Genomic DNA, 17,005 nt, shown 5'->3' with positions numbered 1-17,005 from the left:
TACACACGTGTGTGTGTGTGTATACACACCCACACTCTTATACTATGTGTATGCATTTGTGTTTCTTCACAGAATATGCTATTAAAATCAATCAGGTCTGATACATTTTTAAATTGATGGGGAAAAATCAACTGATTGAACAGCAGTTTCTGTAGTGTGCTGTGTTGTATCAGTTAAAATGAAAATAAATGTCATGCAAAAAACCATATCCAACCCTCCCTCCACCAGCAAAAAAACAACAACAAACAACCTTTTCAACTCCTGATTTTTAGCCATCAGGAGTGGAGAGAGACGCAGACAGCATGGTCCCAGCATGCTTTTTGCCGTTTTTTTTTGTTTGCACATTAGCTGTCAGTTGCAGCCCTGCAGGTAGCAGAACCCAGTGGGAAGAGGGGCGGGACAGAATGATGCAGCCTGAACTGACAGCAAATTTAAATCACTGAGCCTTCTTTTTTTTTTTTTCTCCTTTGGTTTTTTTTTTTATTATTATTATTTTTTCTACTCTGCGACAAACTGAAAAGATTCTAGCACACGTTAATTTAACAACCCTGCTTCTTCTGTTTTTTTTCCCCTCCTTTCTGCTTCCAGGATAATTAAAAGAGAAACCTGTAAAGGCAACATTCCTTCAAGCGAGTTGGTGCTGCAACGTGCTGGTGAGACAAATTTTAATTTTTTTTTCCCCTTTCCCTGTCTTTTCTTTTCCTTTTTCGGAGCTGAAAGCTTTTGTATATCTAATGCAGTCATAAGTGAGGTCCCCCTGCTGTGGGGAGTTAGAATGTAATGAAAAGGTGTAATTGCTTGATATCTGACCTTATCGTATTACTTAAAATGGGTAATAACCGTATTCGTGCCTGTCTTCATGAAGCTTTCTCTCTGCTGGGCAAATAGTCAATTCTCAGAAGCAGTGCTGTGACTGTTGCACTATGATAATGGGGACTAGGTTGTTTTTTGGTCACCATTCCACACTCCTGTCAGAAAGAATACTTGAGTTGTTTGGGGTTTTTTAATTGCCTGAAGCACTGATATTAAGGGGGATTCTTATAAGGCTTGGGTATCAGTCTGGCTGTTCAGCTGTTTACTAGGCAGACAGGAAGTGCCACAGTGAAACTTTCTGAATATATATATATAGATATATATATATTCTTCAGCTTGGTTTTACTGGGGTCAGAATATATGGGATAGGTTATTAAGTGCTATGGAAAGTTCTTTCTAGGCATTAGGTTGGTCATCTGTTACGTGAGGGGAGGGGGAAAGTTCAGCTGTCATTTCTTAGCAGTAGTTGCTATTAGTGAAGCTAAAAACTTTTACACAGAATGCCTATGTTGCCTTTGTTAAAGAATGAGTTTGATTCTGTCGAGAGTTGCAGAATGTGTCAATGACAATTATTAGATTTGTGTTGTGCACCTTCAAATACTCCTGCTTTCTAATGTCTTTCTGACCTTATCGAGCACTGAACATAAGAAGCATTAAAAAAAAAGTCAGATCACTCGCTTGTCATATCACATTTTTGTATGACTTTCAGAGCCTGATCCTGCCAAGTTCTGAGTACCTGCAACCCCTACTAAAGTCAATAAGGAAGCTGAGCTTGTGGACTGTCTTACAGAAGGCTGTTTAACACTGCCTCACAGAGGTTTTTTTGGTGGGGGCGGGGGAGGCAGTACAAAATCTGAAACTGAGGCCCCCTTCCAAAAAAACTACCAGGAGGAGAGGCCCAGGGTGGGATTGGAGAATGAGCCCGCACAGCACTTGCCCCACAGGGACAACTCTTGTCCCCTGGGGCTGGGCCTGGGCCCAGGTCCCCGCTCCAGGCATTGTGACCTGCTGCATGGGGTCACGGCAACACTCAGGTTTATGGACGCAATGCCACTCACTCAAATTTTGTCATGACTGAGGGGCAGGTGGGCCAAATCTGAGCGGCGCTGCACACCAGTGCACCCAGTTGCATTGCCACTTGGTTTCGGTACCGTCTCGAACAGGGGATGATGAGCAAACTGCCCCTCCCCCACAAAGTGGCCTACACCCACCTAAACTTGATCAAGTGGTTGTTTCATTTTCAAATTAATATTATTAATAATGATATATATTAGCTGTGTATGCCCTTAGGGCCTGACCCTGCCAACTCTTATTCACATGAGTAACCCCACTGAAGTCAATGGGGCTAACTGAATGAGTCAGAATTACTCACGTGACTAAATATTTACAGAATTGAGCTTGGCAACCTGGAAGAATACTTTCTTATGTTTACATAGGCTGAGGATTTCAGAGGAGTAAAAGGGAGTTAGGCTCCCAAATCCCATTGAACTTCAATGAGATTTAAGCCCCTAACTCTGTTGGGCTCCTTTGAAAACCACAACCTTAATCAATAAAGTACTGGAGCCATCCATTATTTGCTTTGAAATGAATCAGCTCCATAGTGATACATCAGAGCTCCCCAGTTTTTAATCTACTTTGCCAAGTCTGCATTATAACCAAAGAATCTGGAGACCAAGTCAGGCTAAGCAGTGATCAGAGAAGTTAAGCACTAAGTCTCTTTAGAAAACCTGGTTAGAGGAGGAGAAGAGGTGATGGTGGCTGTGCCGTATGCTAATTTACATTACTTTGTGGTCTAAGGAATTTTACTTGTGCAGGTGATAGGGTTAAGGTGCATTGGTTGGTGTTAGCAATTCTACCACAGACACTTTGTTACTGTGTGTATTTCAATCACACTTTAAAACTTTCTTCCTTTAGAATATTTTGCTGTAGAAAATTTACACCATTCGTGTGGAGAATTGTGCTATTTTGTATGAAATTAGATCGCTATCGCTCCTGTGTCTTATTTCTGCATCCAATAGCCCTGTCCCCAAAGTGCTAAGGTCTACAAGGGCTCCCAAAAGTCTCCCTTTGTCCCCTGTAATCATAACTCCCCATCCATTAGAGGAGAAAAGTATTGAATTCAATATTCTTGCTATGAAAATAAATTTGTGTTCACCGAATATAAACTTACAATTAGAAGCATATCTGAGATAATATGAGTAAATTGTAGTCTGTTGACATTACACTATACAGTTATAGGCCCCGATTCTGTCTGATAAAATAGTTCCTTTACACTGTTCCAGTGGTGTAAAGGCGATTAAACGATCTTCATAACATACCCCTATTATAGATGGATTCTCCAGGTGGCACAGAACCATCAAGGGTCTACACTATCTTCTTCCTTGTCCAACACAGGAACAGAGCACGGCAGAGTTTGGGCCATAATCTCTAAAAATGATCCAGATCACTGTACTTTTTTAAAAAAAGTTCTTGATGAAAACATGAACTTTCTCTTTAAATGTGGTCATCTAAATAAAACAAATTGTATAATGCTGCAAATTATTTTAATACTTCCCTATACAAACCCATACAGCTTTAGGAAATATCTAGTTGAATTAAAACTGATCTCTATAAAAAAAAAATTTCACAGATTCCTAAGTGTTAAAGGACCTTTGCGATAGTCTAGTTTGACCTCTTGCCTAACATAAGCCATAGTCCTTCCTATCAATAACATCGAAATAAGAAAACACCAGGCTATGAAAAAGCAAATCTGTGAGGCTACAATTGTTAAGACTGTAGAAGAGAAACATTGCTGTTCTATGTGAAGAACTGTTATCATCACTAGAGCTTTAATAAAAATTGTAAAATTGTAAAATTATAGGTTTCACTATAGAGCCCAGTCATCCATACCAGTAATCAGTCCATAATCCTGCTCATTTAGATGCCAGGAAGTATTATACTTTCCCCTCATTAATAAAATATAAAGGACAGCTCACAGTGATGTTATCAAACAGGCTAATTATCAATTAGCTTTCAGGAAAAAACAAGCTTAATCCTGCATTCTTCCCACACCTCCAACTCCCAGTGAAATCAGTGGAAGTTAGAGGTGCTCAAGAAATTTAGAATCAGGCCTACTTTGTAGCCAAATCCCAAATTCACCATGAACTAAATTGATGTAGGATTCTGTCTGGCCAGTTTTGCAGCTCTCTGTATATATGTCCGTGACTTCACTTGGGATCTGATCTGGCAAAGCACTTAAGCCTATGTATGGGCTTAAGTGCTTGCTGGTTTGGAATCATTCCAGTATCTCTAGCATTGATGGCCTGCTGGTAGCAGTGAGTTTTGTTCCATTCTGATGACTTTTTGGGGACCTGGCTCATAATCCTTGTATGCTTTGGCTTGGAAGTATTGAGGACCTGCCCCCAACCTGCTGGATGCCTATGGATTTGTGGGAGTTCAGGGCCTCTATATTGCCTCTGGTCCCATTTTTGCCATGCCTTCTCTTCCCCTGTCCCTAGTGGTAGTGGTCCCCAAAAACTCAAGAGGGGCCTCTAAGGAAGATCCTAGATCTTCACAGAACTAGAAGGTGGAGAACACAGTGTGTCCTGCCCACACATTCTTCCCCATGGCCTTCCAAGTCACAATCTCTCCACCTATGCAGACCATGGACGGTGGAGCATTCTTTGGTAGGGGGCAGCAACACAGAGCTCGGTGAGTAACCCACACCCCCTTGGCTCTCAGTCCCTCTCTAGCAGTGGCTGAGCCATATAGAGAGGTTCATGAGCCTCCTACAGCCTTGGCTAATGGAGCTAGGTCTTTTAGCTCAGGCAGTAGAAGCTCATCCAGATGTAATTCCTGCTGCTGACAATTCACTCAGGGGGACAGCATCAGGCCTTGTTCATACTAGGAGAGTTGACCCAGTATAGGCATAGTGGTGTCGCTAAACCAGCAGAAATCTCCTGGTTTAGATGCAGGTATATCAGTAAAACTGTACTTATGGTTGTTCAGGGAACCAGCATAAGTTCTACTGGTATAAGTACCGTTTACTTGTCCACACTAGGGCTTTTGCTGGCATAGCTATATCAGTAAAAAATTCACACCCTTACCCAACGTAGCTATAGCAGTATAACCTGACATCAGGAATTATAACATTCAAAAAGCAGTAGGAGAACACTTCAATCTCCCTGGTTACTCAATAACAGACTTAAAAGTGGCAATTCTTCACCAAAAATCTTCAAAAACAGACTCCAACGTGAAATTGCAGAACTGGAATTAATTTGCAAACTGGACACCATCAAATTAGGCCTGAATAAAGACTGGGAGTGGATGAGTCATTACAAAAACTAATTTCCCCATAGTAATTTCCCCCTACTGTTACTTACACCTTCTTGTCAACTGTTTGAAATGGGCCACTCTCATTACCACTACAAAAGTGATTTTTCCTCCCTTGGTATTCTACTGTTAATTGAATTGTCTTGTTAGACTGACCCCCTCCCCCCCAACTTGGTAAGGCAACTCCCATCTTTTAATATACTATGTATATATATACCTGCTACTGAATTTTCCACTCCATGCATCTGATGAAGTGTGTTCTAGCCCACGAAAGCTTATGCACAAATAAATTTGTTAGTCTCCAAGGTGCCACAAGGACTCCTCGTTGTTTTTGCTGATACAGACTAACACGGCTACCACTCTGAAAAGTATAACCTTGAAGTGTAGACCAGATGTTTTACATACACAGAGGAAGAGTTCATACTTGAGATCCCCTCCATGTGCAGTGGATGAGTGGGAACCAGTCCCACTCACTGAATTTTTAAGTGAACTGTGATTGGAAAAAAAAAATGTGAAGGAACAAAAGTTTTCCAAAGGACTTTACCCTTACATGTCTTACACCAGAAATAGATGGCAGGGTAAGGGTAAGTCCAATGGTGATGTTTTTGTGTAAACCAAACTACTGATTCTCACCTAAATTCTTTGCAGTCACTTCAGAAGAGTCATGGCTTGTGTGAAACAAGCGTTTATTTCTGCCTCAAAGTTTTTCTTCAGCACCCTCCATGGTACTGCACATGCAGAGAAAAACATCCCAGACTTTAAAATCTGCTGACTTTTCCAATAAGTCTATTTTAATGTTATCTCTTCTATCACACTACTGTACTAACTGGCATCACACATTCACAAGCAAAGTCCTACATGGCATTTTTTAACCATAGAGATTACAAAAACGCACTGCTTCACTGGCAGATTCACGTTGCCACAAAATTGTATTTGTTAATGGAGCTGTGGAAATACATTGCACCTGCCATCTCTTAGCTCAGGGATTTTATATACGGCTAAGAAGAATGTAAGAATGCCTGCAAAATGGGGTTTGGTTGTATCGGCTTAGCTTTAGAGGGAAGAGTGCTCTATAAAATTCTTACCCATAATTGGACACAGCTGACAGCCTTACTTAACTAGTGCTCACGAATGAATGAACAATGAACATATTCTGCCTCTTCTCACCCCAGAAGAATGGCCATTCCAGATCAGATGCCAGATGTTAACGCTATTGTGCATAGCCTTGTTGTAACTGCAGGTGAGACAAATGTGAAGCATTTAGAGACATTTGCTAGTCTGCAGATTTAAAAAAATAATCATGCATGGCATTCTAAAGAAATACATATATTATTCCACATGCTGCATGCAACACACAACTTTCAAATGTGGGCTATTCTATAGGTGTATACTCATGCAATAAATGTTCTATTCTACTGTTGTGTTTTTATGCCACAAATTGTACTGGATTCTACTGGGTGCTGCTTCCATTGAAGTCATTGACAAAACTCTACTGGCTTCAGTGATATTAGGATTGGACCAACTGTCCAAAGTTCAGGAACCTAATCAAGCTATCAAAGCTTAGACACAGTGACAACATAACTTTTCCTCCCTCTGATTTAAGTCCTGACTTAGGGCTTGATCCAGATCAATAGGAGCCATTCAGCTGATTTCAATGGGCTGTGGTGTCATTCTAGTAAAAAGCAGCAATAATTGCACAGGCTGTGATCCAGCAAAGCAGAACTAGATGGCAGGATAGTCATATGCTTAACATTATAGCACGTGAATAGTCCCATTGGAATGAATGGGAGTACACACATGCTTAAAGTTAAACAAGCATGTAAGTGTTTTGCTGGATCCATAGCTTCTCATTCCATGTCCTCTGTTAAGCAAAATAACTGGTAGAATTCAGAGATGTCCCAAACATAAGCCCTGAGCAGCCATAAATTTTGGTGAAGTTTGGACCTATGTCCAGGTTTTGTGGCTGGCTTATAATTCTGTAAGCCCCAATTTCAGCAAAACGCTCATATCCATGCTTAAAACTTTAACTTTAACATCAGAAGAATTACTCACATATGTAAAATTAAGCATGTACTTTCCTAGACTGGGGCCAAAAAATCCAAGGATTCCACCACCCCCATAAATTCTGGGGAAGTTAGGATCTGGTGCTGCACTTCTCTGATCAGTCCCACTTCTGGTTGGAATGTGATTTTAAGAAAATCAATATAATGATCCCAATGCAAATATGAAAATATTTCTGTTTGTAATCAAAAGTACATAACTGCATCCCTAGTCAGCAAAACACACAATGCATCCTTAGTTAGAAAACTTGCTTAAAGTGAAGCATGTGCTTATGTGCCTTGCTGAATTGGGGCTGTGATCTTCTGGACTATCCTGCTTTCTTGAAACTTACCCTTGTGGTGATCTGGAGGTTTTTCTGTTCCCATCACACTGCACCTGGTGTATCCTCAAGTTTCATGCTGTCAGAAGTATGAGGGCCAAATTGAAAATACTGGTGTTTGTGAGTGTGTAATCTTTTCAGTGCAGACTTCGGTCAGTGTGGTTCTGTTCAGAGTAGGTGCATGATAGTAATGATGTCCAGGCATAAGGCCAAATCCTAGAACTGCCCCCAAAGCTGATATGCTCATACTCTGCAACAGTAGCACTAATTCCTATTCTGGCCAACAGCAGCTGAATGCGCTGCTCACCGTGAGGTTTATTCCTGCCAGGAGTGTGTATGAGCTGCATTAGACCTGTGCATTATGCCTATAGCTGGATCAGAGAATGTAGCTCATGAACAGGCAGCCTATACGGTCCTCAAGCCCCACATCCAGTTCCAGAATGCCCTTCTGCAGCTCCTACAATGGAGGACCTGAGAAATGGCCTTTCCGTGAATTTTTGCGGGGAGCCAAAATAGAGGTGGCCAAGTTCTACCTCACACTCCTCCAGCTGGTCACAATTTTCCTGACAGGCACTTATGTGCAGCGCCTGAAAGAATTTGGCCTATTGTGCCCATATTCATCATTCATGTGACACCAGTGAAGTTATATCCTTCAGAGCTAGGGCCAGGGCAGTGAGCTGCAAACATAGGCTGGTGCTTAAAGGATCAGTGGAGATCTCTATTAGCAAGTGAATAAAAACACAGACACACAATGTATTAAACCAAGCAGTAAATGTGTCTAAAAATGAGTTATTACCCCATGTCCAACAACAATTAGTCAAATGGTAAGTATGTATTATTAGTGTGCATTCCAGCTTGGTTACATGGGGGCATGATCCAAGTCTCATTCAAATCAATGGGAGCCTTACCTAAGGGCCCAACCCCACTTCACTGTGGGTTGGACTCGGGCCCTAGGAGTGGCCAGATCTTCAGCTGCTGTAAATCAGCATTGCTTTATTGAGCTTAGTGATCATCAGCTGAGGATCTGGACTAGGTTTTATATTTGAATGGCTGGTTAATATTAGACTTGGCTGAATAGTATTCACTGAGGGCCAGATTAATAGATTTTAAGGGACTATTACGATAGTTTAGTCTGACTTTCTGCATAACACACACCATAGAATTTCACCCAGTAATTCCTGCATGAAGTCTATAACTTATGGCCAAGCTGGAACATATATTTTAGAAAGACATCCAGTCTTCATTTAAAGACTTCAAATGGTGGAGAGTCCACCACATCCTTTACTCACATAAAGTGGCACTTTATTCCACAAGTAGTCTTGTGGAGTGAGGCACTAGTAAATGTGACTTAGGGATCAGGATCAGGGCCAGAAAAATATCTCAGATTGATAGTATTTTAGTGATTCTCTCAGATCTAATGAGTGACCCGGACATTGTCTCTATATCAGAAAATCCCAATTTTGCAGGCAAGTGGCCCTAATAAATCTGTTTCCTAGAAAGTAGGAAATATTTTGACATTGCTATCTCCCCTTTTCTTTGGATAACATCATAATTTCTGCAGGCTTCTGGTGTATTAACCCATAAAATGTCTTCCCTTAGGAAGTCATAGAAGCCATTGCTTGAGACGTTTATTCAGGCAAATATTCAGTACTGCTCATATCCTTCATTGGCAAGGTGATGGACGAGGTAAGGCAATAGATCTCTCTCATACATAAAGATCACCTGAACACTATCCCAAACTTGAACCAAACTTTCTGATTTTTTTAATGGTGGGATAACATGCTTTTTTTCTGTACTTCCTGAGTTTGTCTCGGCACAACAGTGAAAATACAGAGGCTATTCTCACTATACATCCAACCAGGTACAAACCTCAAAGTACTAAAAACCTCTTGTAAGTCTCTCTCTCAACACTTCTGGTTTCACAGAATCGTAGGAAGTAGAGATGGAAAAAAATCTGTGAGGTTAGCTACTGTAGCCCATCATCCATCTGTATGGTAACAACCCTGGTAATAGAGTAACAGCCGTGTTAGTCTGTAGCTCACGAAAGCTTATGCTCAAATAAATTGGTTAGTCTCTAAGGTGCCACAAGTACTCCTTTTCTTTTGCAACCCTGGTAATGGCTACTAATGGCTTATTTGGTCTATATTTCCGTTTATACATGTGTTTCTCATAATACAAGAATGGGGGACATTCAATGGCATTGAAAGTCAGCAAATTTAAAATTGATGAAAGCAAATAATTTTCACACAATTCATATTTTATCTGTGGGACTCAAGCCTGGGAGCTCATCAGAATTTTTAAAAAATGATTGATTCACTGACTTCTAATTTATAGTCAAGCATGGTCTATTGAGCAGAAGGCTGGGAGCTAGGATCCAGGCTCTCACACTGAGTCCTTCTGTGTACTTGGATAACACACTTACCCTTTCTACCTCCGTTTCCCCCTCTGTAAAATGTGAATGAGAATGCCTACTTATCTATCTCCCAGGGACATGTGAGAAATAATCATGGAATCATAGAAGATAAGGCTCGGAAGAGACCTCAGGAGGTCATCTGGGCCAACCCCCTGCTCAAAGCAGGACCAATCCCCAACTAAATCATCCCAGCCAGGGTTTTGTCAAGCCTGACCTTAAAAACCTCTAAGGAAGGAGATTCCACCACCTCCCTAGGTAACCCATTCCAGTGCTTCACCACCCTCCTAGGGAAATAGTGTTTCCTAATATCCAATTTAGACCTCCCCAGCTGCAACTTGAGACCTTTTCTCCTTGTTCTGTCATCTGCCACTGCTGAGAGCAGCTTAGCTCCAACCTCTGTGGACTCCCCCTTCAGGTAGTTGAAGGCTGCTATCAAATCCCTCCTCACTCTTTTCTTCTGCAGACTAAACAAGCCCAGTTCCTTCAGCCTCTCCTCGTAAGCCATGTACCCCAGACCCCTAATAATTTTCATTGCCCTCTGCTGGACTCTCTCCAATTTGTCCACATCCTTTCTGTAGTGGGGGGCCCAAAACTGGACACAGTACTCCAGGTGTGGCCTCACCAGTGCTGAATAGAGGGGAATAATCACTTCCCTTGATCTGCTGTCAACACTCTTACTAATGGAGCCCAATATGAAGTTAGCCTTCTTGGAAAGAAGGGCACACTGTTGACTCATATCCAGCTTCTCCTCCACTGTAATTCTTTTCTGCAGAACTGCCACTTAGCCAGTTGGTCCCCACCCTGTAGCAGTGCATGGGATTCTTCTATTCTAAGTGCAGGACTCTGCACTTGTCCTTGTTGAACATCATCAGATGTCTTTTGGCCCGATCCTCCAATTTCTCTAGGTCACTCTGGACGTATCCAGCATATCTACCTCTCCCCCGAGCTTAGTGACATCTGAGAACTTGCTGAGGGTGCAATCCATCCCATCATCCAGATAATTAACAAAGATGTTGAACAAAACCAGCCCCAGGACCTACCCTTGGGGCACTCCGATTGATAGCAGCTGCCATCTAGACATTGAGTCATTGATCACTATCCATTGAGCCCAATGATCTAGCCAGCTTTCTGTCCACCTTATAATCCATTCATCCAATACACACTTCTTTAACTTGTGGCAAAAATACTGTGGGAGACCGTATCAAAAGCTTTGCTAAAGTCAAGGTATATCATGTCCACCGCATTCCCTATATCCACAGAGCCAGTTATCTCATCATAGAAGGCAATCAGGTTAGTCAGGCATGACTTGCCCTTGGTGAATCCATGTTGATTGTTCCTGATCACCTTCCTCTGCTCCAAGTGCTTCAAAATGGATTCTTTGAGAACCTGTTCCAGGATTTTTCCAGAGACTGAAGTGTGGCTGTAGTTCCCTAGATTCTCCTTCTTCCCTTCCTTAAAGATGCGTGCTATATTTGCCTTTTTCCAGTCGTCTGCAACCTCCCCCAATTGCCACAAGTTTTCAGAGATAATGGCCAATAGCTCTGCAATCACATCAGCTAACTCCCTCAGCACCCTCGGATGCATTGCATCCGGACCCATGGACTTGTGCATGTTCAGCTTTTCCAAATAGTCCTTAACCTGTTCTTTCACCACTGAGAGCTGCTCACCTTCTCTCCATACTGTGCTGCCCAGTGCAGCAGTCTGGGAGCTGACCTTGTCTGTGAAGACCGAGGCAAAAAAAAAAAAAAAGCATTGAGTACTTCAGCTTTTCCACATCATCTGTCATTAGGTTGCCTCCCCCATTCAGTAAGGGGCCCACACTTTCCCTGACCTTCTTCTTGTTGCTAACATACCTGTAGAAACCCTTCTCGTTACCCTTCACATCCCTTGCTAGCTGCAACTCCAATTGTGCTTTGGCCTTCTTGATTACACCCCTGCATGCTCGAGCAATATTTTTATACTCCTCTCATCTGTCCAAGTTTCCACTTCTTGTAAGCTTCCTTTTAGTGTTTAAACTCACCAAATAGTTCTCTGTTAAGCCAAGCTGGTTGCCTGCCATATTTGCTATTCTTTCTGCACATTGGGATGGTTTATTCCTGCGCCCTCGATAAGGTTTCTTTACAATACAGCCAGCTGTCCTGGACTCCTTTCCCCCGCATATTAGCCTCCCAGGGGATCCTACCCATCAGTTCTCTGATGGAGTCAAAGTCCAGGATCCATATTCTAATTAATGTTTGTAAAGTGTTTTGAAGATGAAAAGCATGGTGTACCCACAAAGTATTGTTAATATGCCATCATAAGGAATTATTAATCAACCTCGATGGCTGCATTCTTCTAATAGCTGTGGGCAGTTATTGTGTCCATTTTCCTGCAAGCTTTTCTGTGTTGACAAACCCCAGTGAGTTTCACATGGGTGCCTGGCTACTCCCACATAGAACAGCATGCGGGACTGGGGCCTTCACTGTTGTTTAACTCTAAAGAGAGTTTGAAATAAGCCTGCTGAAGTTCTTATGTGAGCTCTTAACCCTTACTTTCATCCCTTGCCAGTCCTAGTACGCTTGGAAGTTTAAAAGAGGACAGGGGACATAGTTAGAAATTTATGAGAACAAAGATAGTGGATTAAATTTTCGAAAGTGAATGTCCCAATTTGTTCATGCTGACCTAAACAAACAGAAACTCCAGTATATGTGCATGAACCCACCATTTTTTCAAGTAAATCCTCATATGCATGAGCAATTTGGGTTTGGAACACATTCATCAGTCTGTGCATACGCAAAAAACATGTGAATGTGTGACTTTTGAAAACTGTGTATTTTAAAAACAGTTGGATCTGCCCTCTTGACCGCTTGATTCAGTCTTTTTTAAAAAACATTGTGAGTCTTCATTTTTCCAGAATCCCCCAAAACTGATTAACTAGTCAATAGATCTACTTATCTGAAGTAATAGTGGCTCAGGTCTCATTGCATATGCAGGAGGTCCAATTTAGGGGAAAGTTATTTCTGGCAATGCAGTAGTCAGAATCATGAATGCACATTGGCTAATAATGCTGCTTTATTTTTAGTTTTTCTGAGTGGATATGGCAGTTCATGTTCCAACATTATTTTAGCAAATGAACATTGCAGACTTACCAATAAGTGATGCATTGATGAAAACATTGGGCCCTCAGTAACTTCCTCCATATCCCCCGTTTCTCTCTTTTGGCTCTTCCTCCTTTGCTCTTCTGAAGTTGATGTTTCCTCTCAGCACTGTTCTCCAGACAGATTCTTTCTTGAAAGTCCCTTCTGCCAGCTGGACCCTTAATTTTTTCCCTCCTAAGGGACAAATGTGCTCCTAGTGTAAATGGGTAAAACTCCATTGAAGTCAATGGAGTGGATCCCATTTACACCTGTAGAGAATTTGCCTCTATGATTCTCTACCAGGCCTCATGCAGTTTAAAATCACTCAGTGTTGGTTCCGGTGCATCTGTTAGACTGTAAAACACTCTTCGTCTCCTATGGAGGATAGCCTTATCGTGAGAGCTGTGTGGGAAATGGTTTCCCCTTCTTGTGACAATGTTTGAGATTTCAAAAAGTTTTCTGTTCCACATTGTGATGAAACCAAGATTTACCAAAAAATTTCATGAAAAAGAGAGGAACCCCCCCGCCCCTCGGATAACTGACAGCCTGGTGCTTAAGGTCTTCACCTGGTGCTTAAGGTCTTCACCTTCACGCAGCTTCAAATCACTGCTCTATCTAATTTAGAGAAGGGACTTGAACCCAGGTCTCCCACATCTCTGGTAAGTGTTCTAATCACTGGACTATAGAGTCAGTCTCTCTGGCCCAATTAACACAAAATTATTTATAGAAAGTGGAACAACTCCAACAGGAGAGACCCACCCAAGAACATCCTGTAGCCTGCTGCTCAGGCACTCATCTGAATCAGGTAAAACAGGGAATTAAACCTGGGTCTCCCCCTCACAAGGTGAGTGCCCCTAATCACCATATTATTGGCTTTTCTGAAGTGGATGGCTTGCTGTCTGTCTGACTGCCTCTCCTCTCTCCCTCTCTTTCCCCCTGCCTGAGAAACCTTCCCTAAGACAATGTTGTCAAAACTGTGCCTTTCTCATGACAATTTTCAGTTTCAATGAATTGGCATTTCCTGAGGGAAAAAATTGTTCCATCAAAAAATTCTCAATCAAATTGACTTGGCACTCAAGCCAAAACTAGAGCTGAAAAAGCAGCAGAAACACTCATCATGGGACAATCTTGCATTGACCGGGTGATACATTATAGTATCTAACAGGAGTTCTCCATCTTCATCTTCTGTGATCAAGTACAAGTATAAATTAGTACCATTTTGATAGTGACCTCTTCAGCTTCTTTCAGTACAGACTTCTTCAGGATCCCATATAGTGTGGATCGCTTATTCCAGGTTTCTCTTTGAAGAAGAAATCTGCTGATGTGTCAGAGATTAAATGAGTTACTCATGATAAATTGTGCTTCATGGCTCTGTATAGCACTGAAAATTATGCATTTTACACTATCTTGTAAAATAACCATTTATCTAAGAAAACGTATTGATTGCTTTCAGCTTCATATGAAAACTATCCTGGGCTGTGAATCTTAATTTAGCAAGCTGTTGACAGACAGGAAAGAAAAAGAGACGACTAACAATGATGGAGAAGAATCAGTTACTTAAATGTCAATGGGGGAGTCTAAAAAATGAGCTCAAAGTAACAGACCAATTTGTTCTCAAGTGTCCAGTTTGAGATACAGACTTGGTAATTTTACCACCTTTCCCACATTTGAAATGCAGCTTTCAGCCTCTAAGGCAAACTGCATGGTGATGTGCTAATCTAATATCAACCCAACTGTTGCACAGATGAAAAAGTATATTTATGGAAGGAGTGATGTGCAGTGATTAGACCAAAGGTGAGGAACTGTGGGTCAGCTTTCATGGATCATATTCCTAGTCTTCCTACTGACTTGCTGTAGGAACAGGGGCAAGACATCTTACCCTTGACGTGCTTGACTTTGTCCACCTGTAATATGGGGATGGTATTACAGGGCTATATTCTTTGCTGGGGTAACTCTCTTGAGGTTACTACAATGCTCAGACCCCAGATCTCTCAACAATCCGGCTCACTTACTTTACCCAGCTTACCGGAGCTTGGAGAGTCATAAACCAGGGTGTGATTTGTGCCCAGCTATGGACAAGATACAGGGATGAGGGCAAAATGAACTTTCCCCGTCCCATCCCTCCCCCAGCCTCTTGAACCATCTCAGTGGGGAACAAAAGTGCTGCAAGAGGCAGTAGTCTCCCAAAAGCTGGCAAGAGGTGAGTGATTCCATGCCCCTACCCGCCTCTCCACTGGTCAGTGCGTACTGCATACATTAAAAGATAACAAAGCTGCCGCGCCAGTGTATATGCCCCTATTCAACGTGTAGCCCCTCTGCACCTGCTTCTAGCTAAGCACTGACACCATACTTGTTTGCCCTAGTATCTGTGACACAGGGTGAGATCTCTGGAGCCTTTCCAGGCCAACAATGAGGGACGTGATTTAAAGCAACCATCTGTCTGTCTCTTAATATTTGAAATGAATAATCTCAAAAAGACAATTTCAAAGGACAACGTCAGAGCAAAGTATTATTATGTTATATATTCCTGCTACCCCAAAGGTTTACTCTTCAAAAACTGAAGGAAATGTCATTGTCCTATACACAGTGTAACATAATTCACCATGGAGCAAAACATTGTAACTTGATACACATCTGGGCAGTGATTGAAATAATAACAGGCTCTTTAATTACTAAATGACAGTGCAGAAATAACATATTATATCCACATTTATAACAAATTAATCCATCATGATTAAAGATCTCACAATGAATACCAAATGAATTAATACATGATTGGCCTTTATAAGCATAAGCCTTTAAAATTATGCAGTATTCCATGAACACTAACAGTCCCACAGAAGAAAGTTACATTGAGAAAATCTGTCTGTTGTTCCAAAGAGTTTCCAACTTTATTTAACAGTCTGTGTGGAAGACCTCTTTTATCAGACTATTGATTTTTTAAAAAAATTAGATAGCTTTCTAACACATCAGAAAAAAAATGTCCTTAATTCCTCAAACACACAATGTGTAGGGGGATGGGGAGAATTACCATGATTTGACTAATTTTTTGAGACATCTGTCATTTTCAACTGTTGTAAGCACATGTTGTTTAGTAAGGAAATTTAATTAAAACGGATTTCTCATTTAAAAAAGAAAAAAAGGACTTTTATATATCCCTGGAGTGTAGTTTGTTTAATATGTTTACTTTGATTGAGTTGTCAAATTTTCTGAATCTAAAATATCCAAAATTAAATTGTTTCCACACTTTTTCTATATACCATTTTCTCAGCCAATTGTATTCTGTGGTGGTGGTTGTTTGTATTATGGTGATGCGTAGAGTCTCCAGTTGAGATTAGGATGCAGAGAACTGGGTGCTATGCAGATTATAATCAGAAACAACCCTTGCCCCAGTGAGTTTACAATCTAAATCAGGGATCGGCAACCTTTGGCATGCGGCTCATCAGAGAAATCTGCTGGCGGGCCAGGCCGGTTTGTTTACCTGCAGCCTCCACAGGTTCGGCCAATCGCTGCGTGCCGTGGGCCAAGAGATGTGCTGGCCACCGCTTCCTGCAGCCCCCATTGGCCTGGAATGGCAAATCGCGGCCAGTGGGAGCTGCGATTGGCCGAACCTGTCAAACAAACTGTCCCAGCCCGCCAGCGGATTTCTTTGTTGGGCCTCATGCCAAAGGTTGCCAATCCCTTATCTAAATAGTCAAAAGAGACAGAAGATGGGAGGGAAAACAGAGACATGGAGAGACGAAAGGAATTTCCTAATTCACACAGCAAGTCAGTGGCAGCTCTCCAGTTTAGTGCTGTATCCACTAGACTACACTACCCTCTGAGCTTGAGCCTACATTTAGTCAACAGAAACATTCCCACTGATTTCATTGTTGCAGGATCAAGGCTTCTATGCTCAGGACTCAATCCTGCAACTACTGGGAGTGTGAAATGCTCACTGTAGTTAACAGTAGCTTCATGCACGGAAGGTTT

General features: G+C 41.7%; 1 protein-coding gene across 2 annotated transcripts in view; it reads left to right on the top strand.

Annotated features, from left to right (window-relative positions):
- The first annotated feature begins 334 nt into the window (after positions 1–334).
- The window catches only part of CELF2 (CUGBP Elav-like family member 2), a 689,599-nt gene continuing 672,928 nt past the window's right edge, over positions 335–17,005 (top strand). For both annotated transcript variants that reach the window (XM_048836624.2, XM_048836623.2), the window contains exon 1: positions 335–653. The gene's annotated coding sequence lies outside the window, so the exon portion shown is untranslated. The remainder of the gene's footprint in view (positions 654–17,005) is intronic.

Source organism: Caretta caretta, chromosome 1 (genome assembly GCF_965140235.1).
Source record: "Caretta caretta isolate rCarCar2 chromosome 1, rCarCar1.hap1, whole genome shotgun sequence".
Taxonomy (NCBI): domain Eukaryota; kingdom Metazoa; phylum Chordata; order Testudines; family Cheloniidae; genus Caretta; species Caretta caretta.
The sequence above is the reverse complement of the archived record's forward strand: the minus strand, read 5'-3'. Positions and strand labels throughout refer to the sequence as shown.